Here is an 8,695-nt window from a genome sequence, read left to right as displayed (position 1 = left end):
GGGGGGCGGGGGGAGACAATAAAACCCACTTTTCAGTCAGCGGCCCCTCCTGTGCGCATCCACACGCCCCGACGGGAATCGAGCGAGCCCCCTCCCCCTCCACAGGCCCCGCCGGAGCCGAACCGGGAGTCACGCCTTACGGTCTGGGCCTGTTCCCGCTGTGTGATTTCACGGTGAAAGTTTTTGGTTCAGGTTTAAATGAAACTTTTCTCTTTTCCTCTCTCACCCGGATATGGGTAAATACACGACTGACTGAGCCTGCCGGGCCCAGCACGGCATGAGAGGGAGCCGAGCGAGCCCGAGCAACTATTATCCACTTCGCTCTGATTACTCGTGTGCGCTCGCAAAACGCGGACTGGACTCGGCGCGGGCCGCCGCCGCCGCCGCCGCCGCCGCCCGCCCGGCCGGGCGCAGCCTCGCGGGCATCCGGCGGCCCCGGGCCGGGGGCTCAGCCGCCTCCGCAGGCGCCCGGAGCGCGGCGGCGTGGGGCGGCGCGAGGCCGCACTGTCCCCTCGTGCCTCGTCTCCTTGCCAACCGGCCGTTCGCGTGTTTGTTTTCACGTCTAAAAGGAACGATACAAAGGTGGAAAACGAGTCTGACGAGCAGACAAAAGAGGGAGAAGGGCAGGGGAACAAAGTTGTCTGTTGGCCTCAGAGGTTTGGAGGAGCCGACGGAGAAAGAAAATATTTGGGCAATCTGTGCGCAAAAGCACTGCCTTTCCCAGGAGTTATGTAATTTTTCAGAATGTTGGCCTCTCTGCCTTGATTTGGGGCCATCAGCGTAATTCCCACAACTTCTTCAAACTGCGAAATTAGGAAAGAGTTTAAGGGAAGGTTAGCCGCCTTCGGGCAGCGTGGTGCCCTGTACACAGCAAGTACTCAATAAGTGCTGAGGCTGGCTGCACCTGCCCCAAAGATGATGTTTATGTAACTATTTTTTAAGGCACCTCATATATGCGTGTAGGCTTATCAATGAAGACGCAAAAGCATTCCCAGAGGAGCATTTTTCTTACAATGCTCTTGTCCTCTCTCTAAAGGGAAAGTCTTCAAATAAGTAGCCTGGTGTGTTATGCTCCAACTTGCACATGGAAATGTAACTGTTGGTGCCATAATAGTGACAGCTGAAGTTTAGCTCGTGTCTTCATAAATCTATACGACGCCTTTCATCATATTTCAGAGGTTAATGTGCACAATTAACCCTCTTGATATGAGTTCGTTTCTAAGCAATGTGAAACAAAACTAAAAGGAAATACGTATTTAATAAATATAAGACCAATAGTAATGCAAGTTGGTCGAATCTAATCTTAGAAATGTTTCAGACTTTGTTCTTTTAAAAATACTCTATTTTGTCACTTTATGGTGTTTTAAATGTTTTTATTATTGTTAATTTGTCACCTAGTAACCTTCTGAATATCTTCAAGCAGGTTTTCTTAACCTAAGCAATGCCTCCACTTGCACTAGTATGGAACTCGTTTACATGGAGAGAAAGCATTTGAAACTGGAACTTTCAAGAGGTCACACTAGCTGAAATAATATATATGATTTTAGTGGAATATAGTTTTCTAAAATCATTTCATTCTTCGGCTTTTTTTAATAAAGATTAGTTTATTTTCACTGCAGTGGTTATTTTTATTTGCTTGAGCAAGTGCAAATATGCTAATGACTAAATAGAAAGAGATAGGTGGGAAAAACTGGTGACTAATTGGTGGGGGAGGGGAATCAGGTGCACACCCAAGGGTCATTATAGAGTGTACAGACAACAAATTGCAATTCTATGCAAACAACTGGAAAACAGGGGTTGTATCATTGTGTGTAAGAGAGAATTACAGAACTGTAAGATGAATTCATGCCAAACCATTCATCAGTTTTTGCCAAGAGAATACTACATCTTTGTTAGTGTGCCTTTTTGACATTTTCTCCTGGATTTTCTCCCTTTATGCATTCAAATACATACTAATTATACGCAGTACACCACAAAAGTTGAATTTTTGAAGTTTTTCATATGCAAATATAAATATATGTCCGTTTTGTGTGTTTACACATATATTCTAAAATCAATTACATATTTATGCTTTTAGATATTTAGACCCAAACTAAATATGTACATATAATCATAAGAAAGCATTTTTCCAAACTGATGAAATATGTCAAAGTCAATTTAAGCAGGTGTAGCTATATCTTGTGGCTTATGTTCACAACTAATCCTGAAAGGGAAAATGAGTCACCAAGTTCAGCTCTGGCCCTTTTCTTAAAAATATTTTTCATATACAAAAATCATGGAACTAAAGATAAAAAATTAGGTATAGAAAGTCAAAATCTCTTTTAATCCCGTTTGTTTGAGCAAGTCAACTAGAAGATTGGAACCAAGAGGCTCTGAAATAGAGGCCCCCAGCACAATGAAATCAGCCTGCTATAAAAGCCAACACATGCCAGTTTCTCCTCCCCAATGGCAGATGCCACACCCTAAAGCAGACAGAAGGCACTGCAGTCTGAAGGAGAAGCACAACACAAAGCCGGCAGGACTTGGTTTTGTCTTTTAAACCACAGAGAATGCTAAAATACCTTCTTGAAAGCATCCTTACCGAAGACAAGTAGCGGGCTCCTATTCACTCGGCTTACAGTTTTTACACACCTTCTCAAGAAAACAAAATAAAAGCCTCTCAGAGTTTCATGTGAAAATCCATGACTTAATAGACAAAAACAGCAATTGTCAGGGGTCTGTTCGAAAGTGATGAAACAGGTCCCCATTTCACAAAAGCACAATTTGAACCATAGATGATAATTCTCTTGTATCTACTTGCCTCAATTATCCTATATGGCAACACTACATTATTGTTTCCTTTTGATGAAATAAGGTACTAGAAATTAACAGGTACATTTTTTCCTAATGAAGTCCTTATTTTTACACCTCTTGCCTAATTTCAAACAATAATGACAACTTTAATAAGTCACTCTAACCATAAAGTGACAGAGCTGAAGTCCCTCAAGCTGGGGAATGGCCACCAGGCCCCTGCAGCCAACCTCCCACCCACAGGTTACCCTGTGCCCTCATGTTTAGCCAGGAGATTACCCATTATTTTCTTAAACACTCCTTTTTGGCTACAAAAAGGATTGATTTGTTTGGGGTTTTTTTTGGGGGGGGGAGTTACTAGATGAAAATACTAATATTTAAATACTGCTCCTTTTGAAGAAGTTTTAGGGGCCCGAATAAAAGACTCTTCAACTTGCCCACTTAAAGAGGATTGAGCCAGATGGTAGTTGAAGAATGCCACAGCTCTGTTCTTTTTGCCTCATCGTAGCCCATCATTCTGTTTGCTTTCAGATTAAGTCCCCTTTTACTCTTCTGGTTATTTATTTGATAACTGAAACTATCACGATTCACTAACCATCATATTTCTCAGTATTCTTCATGTAATTTGGAAGCAATTTAGAATAAAGCCCTGTCAAGGTTTTACAAATAAGAACTATTAAAGAATAAGGCTTTGGATACTTGCTTTCCTTTTAGATTTATGAGAAATGCGATGAATGGAGCTAATGGGATTTCCCTACTGATCTTGGGCAGGGACTTTAAAAAGCACTAAACAATTGTCCTTTTCACTTCTCTGATTTAGACATCAGCAGTGAATAACTGAGTAAATGCAAGATATGGGACATAGCATTTGATTTGAAACAACTATGCAAATTAACAGTGGCCCATAAGTTTAAGAGGCAAACAATTAGGTAGGATTTGAAAAAAAATCTAGGCAAAAATAATTTAAATAAATTTGGGGACTCTGACGAATAATAGCACTATTGTACTTAGTAAGAATATTATAGCACGGATAATCAACCTGGATGGGAATAAATTACACTTACTTATCAAACAAATATATCTCGAGTCTACTTTTTGACGTGCTTTGAGAATAAAAAGATAATTATTATCTTGGTCTTGTCCTAAATAGGGGAGATAAACAATTACCTTAGAACATACTCGGGGCTGCCCTGAAACGTCATAGAGGGTTTGGCCAATAAAGGAGCAAGCTCAGACTTCCCCACCCAACAACATTCCCTGCAGCTATTCCTTGTTGGCAGCCACCGACCAGGCACGGCTCCCTAATCCTCAGTCTGGCACAGCTCTGACGTGACACTGGGAACCCACCACTGTTGGGGCTACACTTCCAGAACCTTAAGTCAAATTTACCATTAGGCTACTACAATTTCTCTCAAGGGTCCCTAGAAACATAGTAACATCAGTGAAATATATGAAGAAACACCTTATTACATTTTAGAACATTGTACTTTTTATCTTCTATTTGACCATCCACCCTTTGAATGGTGTGTAATAAATATTTTTTATTACAGCCTAGTTTAGAAATTTTCTATAACTTTTAGATAAATATGTGTGTGATGATATTTCTTTAATTTTATTCCCATCAAAATCTCTTACTCGGCACCTAAGGTGCGTTTCAATACTCTCTCCTTCTACAATTATGTCATGTCGTATAATCATCTGTATGGCTTCTATCACTGATATACCCTGCTACGTGGATAAGAACACTTCATAGATAGCTCCACTCTAGTTCTTCGTAAGTAACTACTGGGGAAGTAAACCTATTTGAAGTCATGTATAAGAATCAAGAATATAAAGGGAAGTCATTTGGAGAGCAAAACACCTCAATTTTCTGGAAAGATTTTAGTGACTTATCTGAGGCCCTTCTGGGTCTTTTTCACGTGTGATTAATTGCTTCATAGTACACATAAACTTCTAAAATAAGACTACTCTTCAAGCACAATAAATTCCAAACAACTCATGTGCATTAATGTAGTGCGTGTGTGATTATTTTTTAAAGATTTTATTTTATTTATTTGTTTATTTATTGGGGGTGGGGGGGGAGAGAAGCAAACTCCTCGCTGAGTCCAGGGCCCCATGCAGGCTCGATCCTGTGATCCCCAGATCATGACCTGAGCAAAAACCAAGAGTCGGACACTCAACCAACTGAGCCACCCAGGCGCCGCAGTGCAGATGTGATTTTTATTTTACCCTGCTTATATTCAATTGCTTTGTCCCTAATCCATTAAGACAATCAGTGGGCACCTTTAAGGGTAAATTATTGACAGTGGCCTGATTGTTCTGGTGAGGGACAAAGGACTTGGTTATGTGCTTTCTTTCACAAGATGAAATTCACAAATTTCATTGAGAAATTTGTTTATCAGTGCGTTCCTCTAAGAACATCCAAGTTGTTAAGCATAATTTTTTTTTTCCTCTCCCTAACTTAAAGGAAATGTTCACACTGTGGCGTGTTGCTGTAGGCCTTAAAATTCAATCAGCTATCCTTGGCATCTTCTCTGACCCTCAGATGTCTCCTGTCTCAAGCCGCACTTCTCTCTGGTGCTGGTGACCTGCTTTCTCAAGGACTGTGTGTGTGAAGTTTTCCCTCCCAAAGCGTAACTCACAAGGAGCAGCTGGGAAGGTGGCCTCTTGGCTCAGCCCCATTCATTCAGCAGGTAACTCCCAAGTTACCACTGTGCACCAGCCCAGTGCTAAATTCTGTGGCCATCACAGCGGGATGGGTGCAGGGAAGGAAAGGGGGGACTTACCACACTGAGTGAACCTGCTGCTAGCCAAATGGTCACACTAATAAATGTATAATTGCGCAGAGATAACATGCTCCGAAGAGACAGGGTTCTAGAAGGGCAGTAGATGAAGAAGCCTGACCCAGGCAGGGCAAGTTTGGCTTGGGCTCAAAACCGCCGAGTGAGAAAAAGAAGAGAAAGGGCATCCCAGACAAGAGGAGGCCAGTGGGGCAGAGAGCCGAATGGGGCAAGTGTACCAGGGGCAGCTGCAGACGTGGGGGCCTCCATGCTGGTTCTGGCAGCCCAATTCGGCCAGGGCTGGTATTCAAGAGCAGTGCTAAGTAACTGCTGCATGTGAGCATGGGGCTGACATGACTGCATCTGGGTTGTCATGGGACCCATGGTTACTGGGAAGACTGGGTAGAGGTGGAGCCAGAGCAGACAGGAGGTAGAATGGGGGACTGTCTCAGGGGTCCAGGCTCATCTCTCAGGCCAGGAAGGCCTGACCACCTCCATTTCTTGAGGCTCTAAGTGAATTATGATACGAAGAAACACTAAGGATCCTAAAAATTTGTTTATTTTAATGTTTACGTTTTTTCAATTTATTCAGCCTCAAAAACACAATGCAATCAAGGTGTGCTTTTTTATGCTTAGAAGAACTCTAGGACTTATTTCTAATTAATTCAGGGTGCCCTACAGCTGTGTGATCTGTTAATAGATCACAAATTTTATTTATTTATTTATTTTGAAGGTTTTATTTATTTGACAGAGAGAGACACAGTGAGAGAGGGAACACAAGCAGGGGGAGTGGGAGAGGGAGAAACAGGCTTCCCGCGGAGCAGGGAGCCCGATGCGGGGCTCGATCCCAGGACCCTGGGATCATGACCTGAGCCAAAGGCAGACGCTTAACGACTGAGCCACCCGGGCGCCCCAGATCATAAGTTTTAAAACAATATGATGAAACCCTTTTCATCTAGCCACTGTATCTGTAGGAATAAATGTATAACCTTACTTGACAATACAAAAGGCTAAATTGGAGACTCTGTAAATGGCTCTCTGAGTTAGCTGTCATGATGAAGCCTAGTCCAAGTGAGAGATGAGAGATGGAGAAGTTGGATGAGGACAGGAGGGTCCATGGGGATGGCAGTAAGAGAAATGACCCCAAAGAGTCCCCCCACTTAAGAATGTGTGGATTGTTAAATGCTCAAGGGCTCTCAGCCAAGGAGATGAGTGGGAGCTGCAATCCAGCCAGAGCCTTACTTGCCACTCATTGAGTCCTGGCACAGGACTGAGTCCACTAGAGGATGGGATGTCTTTTTCCAACTTACACAAAGCATAAATGCATGCCTGCAGTGACCCTCCGTGGGGCAGATGGTGAGGAGAGGCATGGTAAGACTTGGTAACAGTTCAGACGTGTGCATGAGGTGATGGATCAGGGCCTTACCTCTCACTTCTTTCTCCTCCCCCACCCCTCCCTGGCCCAATGTATGAAGCAGTGGGAAACTCCACCTTGTGTCCCCACCATCCAGTCCCCTCCTCCTGTCCCTCTATACTACCCTAGTTTCCTCTATACCGCTCCTGTCCCCCCCACCCTTCCACTGCTCAGATAAGCCAACTTTGCTCATCCTAGAATCTCAAGTTGAAAACAACTCAGATCCATATAGTACAAACATTTTGTGACCTGGGAGCCTTCTCTCCTATCTAAGAAATTTGTGAGATTGAGATGATCCAGGGTAAACTCTTCGAAACAAATGCACAAAGTGGGTCAAGACACCAGCCCCCGGGGGGTGCCATGCTTGTTGTCCTCAATCTAAAGGACACCTCCCAGCTGTGACTACTTGTCCCCTGGAATTATGCAGTGTGGCTCCCCTGATCCTCTCTATTTGCCAGAGGCCAGAGCCATCGTTTGTAGTCCCTGAAAGAAGGCACAGGAAGAAAGCAGAATCCTAGGTTGGGAAATGCCTGGACCCAGGCAGTATTCTAGTTTGGCATTTATATGGCTTTCTGCCACCTTTCCACAGCTGCAAACCTTGGGGCAAACCACCTCGTATATCTGGGGGAGGAAAAGGAGAGGCAAGCCCTGGGGTTAGGGCAGTGTTTGGAGCACCTAGCACACCTTCCCTTCTTACTCACTCACTTCCCTATCTAAGGATAGGGCATCAATCTAGAAAGGGGAAAACCTCAGGCAGAAATAGTTGTATTTAAATCAACAAACCAAACCACTTCTAAGCTGCTTTGAGTTTTATAGCTATGATTACTAAACATGTATTGCATCTATCCTGGGCCCCACATAGGGACACATAGATATGGCAGAGAAGCAAGTTCCTAACCCACCATTTGTTCTCTTTACCCTTCGTAGCTAAAACATTTTTAACTGGGCACATGACCACCTGTTTAAAAAAAAAAAGTCTACATTTCCCAGATCCCCTGGAGATAGGTGTGTGGGGTGCTTAAAGGGAGCTGTGCAGCTGGCTCAGTTACTATCGGCCTTCAGACTTGGTTGATGAGAGAGAAAAACCTCTAACTTGTTTAAAGTACTGCTGTTTTTTTGCTTTGTTTGGTTTTTTTTTTTTCTTTTTCTCTCTCTCTCTTTTTTTGTTAAGTAGGAAACAAAATCTAAACCCGATAGAGTGCATATGATTTCTCATATAATTCTCACAATGCTTCGAGAGTCCAGTAAACCGCACAAACCTCGATTTCATCCTGTAGAAAACAGAAAAATAACAGTACCTAATTCTCTGGGCTTTGGAGGATTAAATAATCCTTGCAAAGCTCTGAGGACAGTGCCTGGAACAAGGGAAGTGTCTGATATTATTATTTTATTAAGCCCCTTATGTCCCTCTAGCTGGGTTATCAATTCCTTAAGGACAAAAAGTCCCCACCTTCAAGTTCCTCTTCTATCTTCCACCATACTCAGAACAATCCTGGACCCACCGTGGGCTCGTAGCACTTAATTGTGAAAAGAACTTTGTAGCTGAACACAAACATCCAAGTAAAATTATTCATGTGCATTTTCAAATTAATTGTTTCTTTCAATGCAGAGAACTGATGTAGCTTAAGGAACAATACCTTTATGTGGCTAGCTAGTAATTTTATTTATTTATTTATTTATTTATTTATTTATTTATTTATTTATTTATTTA

At 42.8% G+C, this 8,695-nt stretch overlaps 1 pseudogene; it reads left to right on the top strand.

The window, feature by feature from the left end:
- The first annotated feature begins 6,655 nt into the window (after nt 1–6,655).
- LOC118001800 overlaps nt 6,656–8,695 on the top strand; it is a 10,460-nt pseudogene continuing 8,420 nt past the window's right edge.

This window comes from Mirounga leonina, unplaced genomic scaffold (assembly GCF_011800145.1).
Source record: "Mirounga leonina isolate KUSES-001 unplaced genomic scaffold, KU_Mleo_1.0 Mir_54, whole genome shotgun sequence".
NCBI lineage: Eukaryota > Metazoa > Chordata > Mammalia > Carnivora > Phocidae > Mirounga > Mirounga leonina.
Note: the sequence above shows the minus strand (reverse complement) of the source record. Positions and strands in the feature narration are given on the sequence as shown.